The sequence below is a fragment of the Macrobrachium nipponense genome, chromosome 46, assembly GCF_015104395.2.
Source record: "Macrobrachium nipponense isolate FS-2020 chromosome 46, ASM1510439v2, whole genome shotgun sequence".
In the NCBI taxonomy this organism is placed as follows: Eukaryota; Metazoa; Arthropoda; class Malacostraca; order Decapoda; family Palaemonidae; genus Macrobrachium; species Macrobrachium nipponense.
Genome location: NC_061106.1, coordinates 4,233,597 through 4,243,690, shown reverse-complemented (window position 1 = coordinate 4,243,690; position 10,094 = coordinate 4,233,597). Strand labels below are relative to the sequence as shown.

General features: G+C 37.1%; 1 protein-coding gene and 1 long non-coding RNA gene across 2 annotated transcripts in view; one reads left to right on the top strand and one right to left on the bottom strand.

Moving 5' to 3' along the window:
• The window catches only part of LOC135214738 (uncharacterized), a 21,069-nt gene extending 18,555 nt beyond the window's left edge, over window positions 1-2,514 (top strand). Inside the window, exon 2 of the long non-coding RNA XR_010314457.1 lies at window positions 2,265-2,514. This is a non-coding gene — a long non-coding RNA (uncharacterized LOC135214738). The remainder of the gene's footprint in view (window positions 1-2,264) is intronic.
• Window positions 1-10,094, bottom strand: part of LOC135214735 (actin-related protein 8-like) — a gene marked incomplete in the record, with an annotated part of 206,757 nt that overhangs the window by 126,442 nt on the left and 70,221 nt on the right.

Here is a 10,094-nt window from a genome sequence, read left to right as displayed (position 1 = left end):
GCCAGCTTGGTTGGCTGGGTTCCAACTGTCAAATCGAGTGTTGCCATCTACGGATCATTGAGATTCTCTCTCTCTTTCTCTTTTGTGATATATAGAGGTAATTTCTATGGTACATGTGTATGTTTATTAATATTTTCGCATAATAATAATAATAATAATAATAATAATAATAATAATAATAATATAATAATAATAATAATAACTAATCATCATTCATGTGATAGTATTTTAAAGAAGTACAATAATCTATCCATTTCACTCTTTTAAATAAGGACAACCCCTCTCTCTCTCTCTCTCTCTCTCTCTCTCTCTCTCTCTCTCTCTCTCTCTCTCTCTCTCTCTCTCTCTCCACACGAGATACTAGCATGCGCTAGTGGTAACTCTCGCCCTCTGTTTGGGCTGGAAGTGTATGTATAAGTATATCTTTAAGGACATTACTACATTTTATGGTAAAATAATAATATACAGTACTAGTTTACAAATAATATTACGTTTAATGAGATTAAACAGTAACAATAACATTCTCTCTCTCTCTCTCTCTCTCTCTCTCTCTCTCTCTCTCTGCTATTGGCTGTTTATATATTTCTAATGGTAAAATGTTTAAGATTACTTTAAAATGATATTAATAATACCAATTCAATGGTATATTTGATGTAGGATAATACTTTAAGTAGACATTTGGTATTTGTGATTTCACATTCCATTGTTCCCTTGTAAAATTAAAATGGATGTCTCAAATAGTAACAGTATGAAAGAAAACGTGCATGACTGAATACTTATGGGGGACTGAATTATTTTCACATACGTAACTAAGTCATTCAGTACGTACATAGTATGTATTTATGTATAAACATAAAATGTAAGATTTACTTTAAAATAGTATTAATAATATTTCAAAGATTAATATGAACCATAATAGGATATTTTATGTATATTTGATGAAGGATGGTCTTTAAGGGATACTTTGGTGTTTGCATGTTCAGGAAAGTTTGAGCATTTTTAGAGGGGGGGTTCCAAACATTCGCGGATTCTAACTATTTGCGGGGGGGTCTGGTACGCATCCCCCGCAAATACGGGGGGACCACTGTTGTATATATATATATATATATGTATATATATATATATATATATATATATATATTATATATATATTGGGGTTCCTTTGGTTCAGAAAAATTGTCTCAGGGGTCCCCCAAAGTAACAAAGGTTGGGAACCACTGATATACTGTTACAGTAATTTCTACTTAATGATATGTTTGTATTCACAGCAAAAAGTTTCAAACTCAAATCTATAGTAAATGAAGATACTGTCATTCTAGCATTTTCATCTAATATGTAAATGTATTATGACTTTTGGGCTGTTAATTTCAATGTAGGCATAAAAACCTGTCTATTAATATGTATACTAAAAATTTCTCACAAATTTTGATTAAGACTTGCATGCATGAATATGAAGATTTCAAATATCATTTTAAAGGCTATAACATTTAAATTTGGATACTTGACTATGATTATGCAAAGGATCTGTGATTTGGGAGTGGTGGCATATAATAAGGTATAATAATGGTGCACAGGTCTCCCTCCTTTGGAAAATTGAAGTGTAAAGGGTTTTCTCATTTATATGAATTAAATAATGTCTAATTTTTATTGTTTTCTCTACAGATTTCTCTTTGCAGATCTCATCATTGAATTTTATACATAATGAAGCCACCCTACATTACAGAAGTAGTATATGTTGCCTTTTGCTACAAGAGTGGGTATAAAAATGGAGGAGTAATTGTATGTGCCCTTTTGCTTATGTAGAGGGGCAATCATATGTACCCTTTTGCCCATCTTGTATCCATGTGGTTCTACTTTTACTGTGTCTACTCACTTTCAAGACAGATTTTAGTAGCAGCTGACACTTGTATTGTAGTGTGTATGGTGGAGGTGAGCTTAAGGAAGGACTCTTAACTGCTACCTGGACATAAGCTCAGGTTCCTCTATACTATAATGTGTTGGTCACCCTTGCCTTTTTTCTCATGTTATAAAACACTAGGTTAATTGTTGATAAATGAAGTTACTTTTTGTTTCTCTTTTCTTCTGCCTAATATAATTCTTCTTCTACTATTATTATTATTTCCTTTAATGGTACCTACATCCTCTGAAGCAAAAATGTTATCAAGAAGTTAAATAGGCTCTAATTATTATATTTGAGCCTTGGAATCTGGATACTTGACTATCAATATCTATGAAAACTTTTACAATTCAACTGTTCTTTTCAGGCACTGGTTGTCTTATGAGGGACGCTGGGGTAATCCAGAGTATAACTGCCATGCGATGATGGGAGGATTCTGTGAAACAAATCAGGGACCAACAGGAATACCTAAGAAGAGGATAAATTTCCCATGTCAAGGATAGATTATTTTACAAACTCTTTCTTCAACAGATTCATGAAAAGCCAATATTTAAACATAAAAAAATGAAATGTTCAAGATCATGACTTTTTAAAATAAATAAATTATTAATTACTCAGTTGGTTTTGATTAAATTCACTGCCTTATTTAATGCAGTAGATACAACAGCTCCAGCAACTCATTAAACAACCTGATGTTTAATTGATCAACTACTTGGGAGTGGTGTATTCATTATCAGATTATATCTTTGGTACAAAATGCAGGTTTGGGTGGTGTATCCTTATTACAAATTGTTTACATTATTCTCTGAAATAGGTGCTATCCATTGACAATGATAACCTATTGAGATCCATTTTACCACAACTTTTAACAAGAATACCAACCACACACACTGACATACACATTCATGTGGACTACTTCCTTATCTACAAGTTCAGGAATTTAATTACTTTTCATACTTCTATAACAACAGCTAAATACAGGTTTGCCTCTGAACTTTGCCCTTCGACCATGTCTTGAAAAACATACTGCATCAGTATGATACCCTACTTCTTTAGACACAATTTGAGAATTAATACAAGCTCTGCAATAAAATGTCCAATCATCCTTCAATCATTTTTGCAGACTGATTGTACTGCTTATAACTATCAGAAAACTTGGCTGATTTATCAGAAAGCTGGCCTGAGGGTTTTTATCTCAATAGCATCTGCTACTACAGTGACCATCCACACCTAATTCCAAGTTTCCAATGCTGTAACAACAGATGATTTCTATTTCATTTAAGCATGCAACTTTTAACATTTCATTTTCTCAGTATGCTTTGAAATGCTTTCAACTTGACCCTTAAAAAATAAATAAATAAAATAAAAAGACATAGAATTACAAACACCCTTCAGATCAGATTTTTATTTCCAATTTGGAAAAGCAAGTTTCACATCTTAACCACTAAATTACCAATAAGAATAAGAATTAAGCCTTTTAGTATGTTGAAATACAATTTTTCATTAGAACTATAACAGCCACATCATAACTTTGGGAATATAACACTGAAGTTTTTTCTTTTGATAGAAAATATGAAATCTAAACAGGGGTGATGAATGAACTCTTGACTTTTCATTTTACACTGAAAACCTCAAAAACAGGAAATGAAACACAGAATGACTTCAGGGTTAAAACTACTGCACTGCCACATTATGACAAGATTATAATTTTGCTTGTATGTGAATATATCTGTGAATGAATTTAAATAAAACCATTCTTGCTCTGGTTAAGCAGAACCAAACTGCCACATTCTCCTGACGCATGTAATCATAACTGTCATACAACAAAATCTCTGCTATATCAATTTCTTAGGGTTCATGATACTTCCACTGAAAACCTTTAAATCCACGATAAAAAATGAAATCTTAATCCAAAACCGAAAAAGAAATTAAGGAAAACTCATTTCTTGTAAGGAATCATATTCAGTTTAGATAATGTTAGTTCACCTCTGTAATCTCTATATATCAATATATAGACAATAATAATTGATGGTCAGCCATTTGTGCGATGTAATGTCCCCATGTAAGAGAGCTCAATTTGCTGATATGAGCTTCTGAATCCAATCAAGAAGACTGCCTATTGTAGCTTGTGAGTTGTGATTATATCGGGCTGCTGAATTGAGGGGGTGATCGAAGTCTAAGCACCTTGTTCAAGGACCAAGTACGTGTATTTGTAATTGGAACCTTTTGAGAGCTGGTCCTTGTAGTGCAAAAGAACCGCAGAAGGGAAGTGACAACTTCTATACTAGAGTCAATCCCGAATTCATAAATCCATGGTTCCGTTAATGCTGCCTTGTATGCCATGATTGTTATAACTGCAAGATGTTTGTCTTCAAAATGGATAAGAAATATTAAAATTGTTTCCCTAGAATTTTTGACTGGGCTCTCAGTATGGATATAATCTAACCAAATCTTCCATACATACTGGTACAGCCAGATATATGAAGTATGTAGTTTTTACACTGGGTACCTAGCAATGTTGGACGACAAATTTTCATGGTAGATACTTAAAAAATTTAACCGTAAAGGCATCAGGTCAGAAAGGTGGATCCTTAAACGACTTTCCCTCCTGCTGACTGGGATAAAATTGCGGACAGTACTGGAATTTATCTCTTCGCCCATTGTTAAAGGAATAGGGACCAATGTCCGTTTGGCCAATTTGGGGCTATTAAGTAAGCTTTTACTTTGAAGGTTATGAGTTTATTCAACACCTTCAAAATCTGGAACAATGGAGGTATAAGATATATTGTCCTCCATTTGTTCCAGTCTTGTAGGAAGGCATCTCTTGCTGTTGGATTGTCTACCATCTACTCTGTTGAGGTTGTCATTGTCCTTGATAGGGAGTCTACTATTACATTGAGAGAGCCCGTAAGGTGAATTGCAGACAAGTGCCACTTCCTTGCTTGTGCCATCAAAGGATGGCTAGCATTATCATATTGAGTGGAGGTGAGCATCATTCCAACCTCTTCATGTTGGACATTGCAGTCATGTTGTCTAGAACCAACCAAATATGTCTCTTTTTAGAAAGGCAAAACATTAACCAACAGCTCCAGGAAACTGAAACAAAAATTCCTCAGAGTAGCTGACCACCTTCCTGCCACCAGACGATCCACCCAATGTCCTCCCAACCTGCCAATGAGGTATCTTTGTGTATTGTCACTTGTACCAACTGAGGAGTCAGGGTGACCTGTATCGCCAGAGATTACTTCCAGGATCAAGGGCGAAGTATCTCCCCAACTTTTTGAATCTCTTGATGAGGTCAGTCTCGCATCTTGTTTGTTGAGTGCGATAGCTAGAATTTGTTCACTTCTATTTGTTGTAATCTGAGTACTGGATCTCTTATTTGATGCGAATTGCAACAAGCCCGTCATATGTTCTAATTGCCATTTGGAAACTGGGCTGTGCAAGGCATGTTTTGAGGACTTGCCTTACTCTATTTTGAGTATGATGGGGAGAGACAACGGGCCATGAAAAGTATATCCCAACACAGCCCCAGCTACTGAAAGCATCTGCTGGGCGTTATGTTGGATTTTGCCTATTTATTTATCATAAAACATTTTGACTAGTCAGTGACCACTGCTCTCAGGTTTTTCAAGCACACACTCTTCTTATGGGCACCCAGATCGACCAATCATCTAGGTAGGCTATTATAGTGGACCCATGGTATTTGCGGGGGATGCATTCCAGACACCCCCGCAAATAGCTAGAACCTGCGAATACGTACTTAGAACCCCCCCCTCTAAAAATGGTCATAACTGCTTATCTTGAACATGTAAACACCAAAGTATCCCTAAAAATACCTTCTAACATTAAATATTCATAAAAATATCATCCTATTGCTGTACATATTAATCTTTGAATTATTATTATTATTATTTCATAGTAATCTTACATTTTATGGTTAAAAATATACGTAGGTACTGTATGACTCAGTTACATACATATGAACATCTGTAATCCAGTGGCCCCCCTAAGTATTCAGTCATGCAAGTTTTCTTTCATACAGTTACTATTCAAGCCATCCAGTTTTCTTTTTACAAAGGAAACAATTGTATGTAAAATCACAAGATAGAGAAAGGACAAAAATGCATAAGAACATTAAGAAATGTATACACAAGCACAGTACGGTCCCGAAATATGCGTGATCGGAGTGTGCAATTCCCCTTTTATGTGGTCGCTAGTTCTCAAAAATAGATTTTCTGTATCTGCGAAGCCATTCAAAGTCTGTGAGTCATGCGCCGCAAAACGTATCAAGTATTTTAGGTGGGGGGGGGGGGGGGGTGGGGGGGGGGGGGGGGGGTAGCTGGTATCTGAGAGAAGGGGCGGGGGGAATGTGAGAGAAAGATTTCCTGCTCAGCCATTAGCTAAGATGGAAGGCTCCGCTTCACGCATTTGTGACGTCATAGCAGTGTGTATGAATGATTAATATCATCATCATCACCATAAGTATCATTCAGATCTGCAAAGTGTATTCTGAATGATCGGTATCATCATCATCGCCATATATTGTATTATTCAGATCTGCGAAGTGTATTCTGAAGGCTTCTGCTCAGCCATTAGCTAAGACGGAAGGCTCCGCCTCACGCATTTGTGATGTCATAGCGCAGTGTGTATGAATGATTGGTATCATTCATAAAAAGCAGAGAAGAGATAGTTGACTTCTTTGCTTCTACAGGCAAAGGATTTGCCTGATGTTAAGAGCTGCCTTTCTCTTCATATCCTTTTCCATCTTCTCGGAGTGAGACTGCTGATGAACTACAGTCAAGACATAACTACTGCTAACTTGATTTAGCTAACTGACAAGCTAAATAACAGCTAACAAAAAAAACCACCACCAAAAGGGTACTTCACCAAATATGCAGAAAAACCATAAAAGGCATAAAATTGACTGCGGGAACCACCAATGTTACTCCATGGCCATCAGAAAACGAATTGTTGGTAGTTTGCTTGGCAGTACCAGGTGTACTTGAAAGTGGGTGGGTCCCATTCACCTACACTAATGACGGCAGTGCTGCCACTGCCAAAATTTGAATTTTCGACTGCCAGGTAAGGAAGCTTACAGATATGTAATTGTTTGTTAAGTCACTTTTATGAAACAAAACATCTCGTAAAACATACAGTCTGTGCAGAATATCATGCTCAATTTATGCCAAGTTGAACAAACGCAGTTCAATGTTCTATCGTTTGTGTGTTTTGCGTGTGTGCTACGGTATACACTACGAACCAAGAATATTCTTTAAAACGTCCTCTAAACGTTCTGCTTCTCCTAAGGCTTCTAGTAAAGAGCTTCAGTGTCAAAGGCCTTACAGTTAATGGCAGATGAGGAAAAAATAGACATGACTGAGAGAGGGCAAAAGTCATGGAGAAGTAGCAGGCCATTACCACATGATTGAAAGTGCAGTCGCCTCCATTGAGAACGAGTATGAACGGTAAAATACTTGGGGAGGTCATTCATGGAGAAGAACTTGTCGCCCTCTTTACTACTATCCCACCAACAGACCAGGACTATGAAGAATTTTGTGGTCTGTATAATTTGATCAGGGAAGTCAGGCAGATACAGACAATGATCAAGACATGGGATAAGAATAAAGAAAGAGCCACATATTTTATCAATACTGTTAGTGAACTAGAGAAGCCCTATCATAACACCTCCATGAGAATGTGGAAGTACCTCCTTATGATGTGGCCTCCCAAAATCCCTGACGAAGCGCCTCCTGAAGAAGGTGAAGAGGCACCCTCAAAGATGTAACTCATCTTTCAACAGACTGCACAACTAATATCACCATCATCTATAATCAAAATTTATCCTCAGTAAATACCTATATAATTTAATATCATATATAGTCATACAGTGGTCACCACGTCGTGCGTACCAGACCCGCCCCCACCCCCCCCTGCGAATAGTTAGAACCCGTGAATAGTTAGAACCTGCAAATATTGGAACTCCTATAAAAATGTTTAAAAAAGTCTATTTTGTTAATTAAAACTCAAGAAAAACCCACTAAAAATTTTCAAACCTGGTTTTTTAATAGTTTTATCACAAAAAGTACATTTTATGATGAAATTAATAAAAAAAAAAAAGGAATTTGTGGATATTTCTCATAGAAAAATACCACGAATAGGTCAATTTCCCATGAATAATGGGGTGATATGTTCCAGAGAGAAATCTGCAAATGTGTGAGTCTGCGAATCTGGAGAACGCAAATGCAGTAAATAATATGAAAATACAGAATATTGCTGTACAAAAAGATTAACATCCATGAATAGTGGGGACCCGCAAATAATTCTATAGATATGTTCCACAGAAAAACCAAGTAAATGAGCAAGTCCTCCCGCGAATAATTTTTAGATAGGTTCCACAGAAAAACCTGCGAATAAATGAGTCCGCGAATCTCGAGAACGCGAATATGGGGGGTCCACTGTAGTTGTATTCTTAATTTCTCAAAGAACTACCATTACTAATTTTGTTAAATTTCTTAGGGCAATGTTTAGCCTACAGGGCATGACTTTGAGCTTGTACATATCTTTCTCTATTTAAGCCCTAGGATGGGGCGGAAGGGAACGGCTACAGGGACGTGCCAGTATGTATCTTTCAGATCTATAGTTATCCAAGTCCCTTTTAGCACAATTGAATGTATTAGGGCAACGGTACTTACTGGAAAATTTTGTAAACAATGTGCTTGATCAATGTTAATAGGTCTAGAATCACTCTTTATTTGGAGGAATCCTTTTTAGGGGCACTTACAGAGAAGTGCTTGGTGTTGAATATACGCATGTTTCTCTATGGCTCCCATTAATAGGGCCTTTCTGCATGTAACCTTCCAGAGAGGGGTCTGATTTTTGGAAGAACCCCTTTACAGGACGGGGAGGGGTCGGTAAGACAGTTTCCACCTCGGTCCGTTTAAAATTAATGCTGTGTCCCCAAGGGGAAGACTTCTATTACCTGTGGTGTCATCGAAATCGATCCCCAACCACACCATTCCTATTGGTATCCGCTTCTCCTTCTACCTATGCCCTTGATAGGCATTCCAGGTGTTGCTTTTCTTTTTCCTATAAGAGGGTCTTTGGATCTTGTGAAAAAGATTTCCTTGCTGTTGTTGTTGTCCCTTTGTTGTCCCTTCTGACCACCTACCTGACTTTGAGGAAAACACTTTTGGGGTGAACGAAGCATTACCTTTAAAGCAAGCCTTTTTGGGTTGGGTATGGGGAAGTTTCGAGGTTTTGTTTGCTAAATTCCCCTTTTTTCAAAAAGAAAGTGCTATGTATTATTCTGTTGGCGGGCTCATTTGTAAAGTTTTTTACCAAAACAGACTCCTCAAACAGGTCCTTACAGAAGGGGTTATTATGTAATAATGAAGTTACATTGGGAAGTGACTTGTTGGAGCCCTCCCATGTTTCCATTCATGCTTTATGTGCCACTCTAAAAAGTCACAGAATGCTTGCCATAGGGTTCTCATAAGACTTTTGGCCACAACAGCAAGGTGGTAGAGGTTATATATAATAGTACTAAAGAGGTGGATCCTAGTGTGAAATTCTGCTGAGCCTGTCGCCTCTGAGATTCTTCTCATAGGGGTCCTAAATTGCGACTGTGGCAAATGGTTTTAATTCTGCCATTGTCTTTGGTCTTTTAATCATTAGAAAATCTGAGAATTTGTCTTTACAAGATTAATAATTTTAAAAGTGAAGGAACAGAAGGCTGGGGCTAGGTCCTGGTAAAGGGTGACCTCTATAGCTTTTAATGTTGTAGACACAGGTGAGAAAACCATTTCTATTACTGGTCTCTCACATGTATAGCTTCGATCATAGTTTTTCTCTCATTAACTAGATATTTACTATAGGGAGAGAAAATGTGCATAAAGACATCTAACCAAGGATTATTCATATCATCAGAGATGAGTACTGGAGCCCCTATCATGATTTGATATGAAGTTTTTTATTCCTAACCATTTAGTGGTTTCCAGTCAGAATTCCAATACGTACAACAGGCAGTCCTCAATTACCAGTGGGGGCTCTGTACTTGGCAGGGTGCTGATAAGCAAGAACTGCCATTAACCAAAACTCAGTGATTTATGGCGCTTATGGCACCGAGACTCGGTTAATGACACATCTGTTAGGTATGTTATGGTGCCATAACTTTATCAGCCCCTTATGGTGCCAT